This window comes from Fragaria vesca, linkage group LG3, assembly GCF_000184155.1.
Source record: "Fragaria vesca subsp. vesca linkage group LG3, FraVesHawaii_1.0, whole genome shotgun sequence".
Taxonomy (NCBI): domain Eukaryota; kingdom Viridiplantae; phylum Streptophyta; class Magnoliopsida; order Rosales; family Rosaceae; genus Fragaria; species Fragaria vesca.
Window position 1 is genome coordinate 9216835 of NC_020493.1, and position 2899 is coordinate 9219733.

Genomic DNA, 2899 nt, shown 5'->3' on the forward strand with positions numbered 1-2899 from the left:
GGGCATAATTAGAACATTAAGGTAAAAATAAGACTGGGGTGAACTGAGCATTTAGTGAGGTGGAAATAGCTGCACCTATTAGAAAAAACGAAGGAACTAAACATATACACAATTGACAATTGAAAGTACCAAGATAACAATACTTGTTTTTTTAGCTATTGGTTTTGTATCAACGTCTTCCCTCCCAAACCCTAGAGGCGCATAGTCTTCTTCCAAAGTGTATGTGAAGAGGCAAGCGGATGGGCCATATGGGACCTCTTGTCCAATGATGATGATTCAAGTCAAGAGGCAGGCGGCATGGTGGCGACTCTTCTTCTCTGGGTGCCTCGAGGTCTATACTTCGTGAGGCACCAATAGCAAATGACTAGGTTGGGGTCATTCTTCTCAAGTGAGGATCGGAATCAGCCTGGTGGACGTTGCGAGGCGGTGGCGCGGGATCAAAGATCGCTGGAAGGAGTGGAAGGTACCTACGGTGCTATGACACTGTTGAGTCAATGCTCATGCTCCAGATCTGATCGGGTGTGCCCGATTTGGATTGGATGGGTTGCGGGCTAAAGGGGAGCAGTGTGGCTAGCTGGCCAGAGTTTAGGATCGATGGTGCTGCTACCAACGGTGGGACGGCATGGGCGGCGATAGGGGAGGGGTGTGGTGGCTGCTGCAACTTGCTTGTACGACTTAGGCTGGTGGGTTATTGAGTCTGGGCCTTGGTCCTATGCCCATGTTATTTTTCTGTTTTTGTTTTTCACTTTTTTATTTTTAGCTAACTACGACTTTATGCCGAAAATAACCTACCTTTTGTTGGTAGGACAAAATGGGTTTGGTCCCGGTCTATGCACCTTGTGTGCCTTATCTGCTCTAGGTAGGCAGGGCCTCTTTTGGCTGGTCAAATGGTCGCAACCACCTAGTGGTAAGATGAACCTAAGTGTCGTCCGGTTTATTCTCCGGTGACAACATAATAGGAAAACTGTTTTATTAGATATTAGGATATGTGCTCGTGTTACATGTCAACTGATCTTTCCATTATATCACCGTTATTTCAAAGCAATGAAGTCGCCTTTAGAGTAGTATTCTTTGCTAGTAGATGCTTGTTTGAATACATAGTAGATGCTTGTTTGAATACATGTACTTTGTAGACATCTTTTATAATATGTCGGGACTTCATTGTAATCAAGCATTCAGGTTTTATGCCCCCTCCTTTATTTGACAATTTCATTAATGAAGACTTGAGGGCAGCCGTACCATCCTTTTATTCCCAAAAAATAATAATAATAAAAGATAACAAGATTTAGATAAAATTGAAAAACAAAACAAGCATTGGAAAGAATTGAACTTTGGTGGTTCATAAACAATTCCAACCCTCCTAGCACTACTGCTTAGGCAACAAATATACAACTCTAACACAAAATACAATATAAATCACCGAATCAGAGGCCCCACTTCATTTGGGGCCCTAGACTTGAGCTTAGTCAGTCTTGGGTCAGGGCTGGCAGTGCTCGATTTGCCCCCTGACGCTGTTTGTTCATGATTGATAGGTTATGAGTATCAGAGATAGTGTTTTTCTCGCATTCTATGTAGCTCCGCCCCTGGGCGACTACACGAAAACAGGATTAAAGATGTTATATTAATAAGTAAACTTGGAAAGAGAATGATGAGTTGATGAAAACTTTTACAAATTATGGCTAGAAGGCTAAAAACATTAAGAAAATGAAATGAAACATAAAATTAAATTTAGAGGGGTCAATTATCACCCCGGCCTAACTATGCCTTTGGGCTCTCGTGCATTTGAAAGTTGGTTTTAAAGACTTGACAACACATTGATCACATGGAAGCCCAAAATAAGGGAGATTAGGAGGTCCGGCCATAACCTTGTTTTCTTTCAGTAAGGGAGAAGCCTTGACTATAATATGAGAAATATTGGATAGTTTTTTAAGTGTGTCTGCTAAAGCTTATAGTAGTTGTTTGATGATTCTTCATTTTTTGTTTCCATGAGTGGTTTGTTCACCTTAATTTCAATAATCTAGTTTCTATTGAACTATTGATGCTTCTCTTCATCTTCTGAAAGAACCCTTTTCCTCATGAATATGGTTTCTTCACTTTCTTAAGCCTTGAAATATTGGAATATTGGATATAGATTTTAAGGAATAATTCGATTTGTTCATGTCCAACTGCCAAACTAAGAATTCTTGCTGCAAACTTCAAGAGAGCTCACTGCACAATCCAAAATTTCTAAGCAATATCTATAAATTTAGCTATCAGCTGTAGAAATCAATTTAACAATGCATGTAACAATCAATCTCATAGTAGTAAAAAAACTCGACTCGCAGTTTCATGGTTCCAATAGTTCCTCAATCATTCTTGCACCAGCTCTGCTAGCTCTAGCCATAACATTTCAGGTTAAACAGCTGAACATGAACTTTAGCTGTGACAACGATGCAATTTGGAAATTTTGGAGTTCATAATAAAAGAGTGAGCTAACATTTCGACCATTTTGGTTAACGATTTAACTTGTTATACCTGTCCTAGAGCTTAAGGGCTTAAGGATAAGACTTCACTACTAAAAGGCATCATTTGACGAGTATAACAAAATAACATCAGGATTGCCAAATCATTCGTTTTGCAATTTGAATAATAATGATTCATTTCAGCTTCGTAATAGATATATAAATAGCTTGGATTCAGGGCCTTTCTCATGTTCTCAGAACAAAACGACATTCCATGCTGCTGTTTCGATCACTATATTTACGTTGACCAAAAAAAAAGAGCACTATATTTGGATTCTTTGCAATTCCTTGGCTTTGATCCTGAAAAGTCCATTCTACACGTGTCAGTCTGCCATGCAGCTTTCACACGTGTCAACCCCTCTTGCAAACACCAACAAACACAAACACTCTCTCTCTCT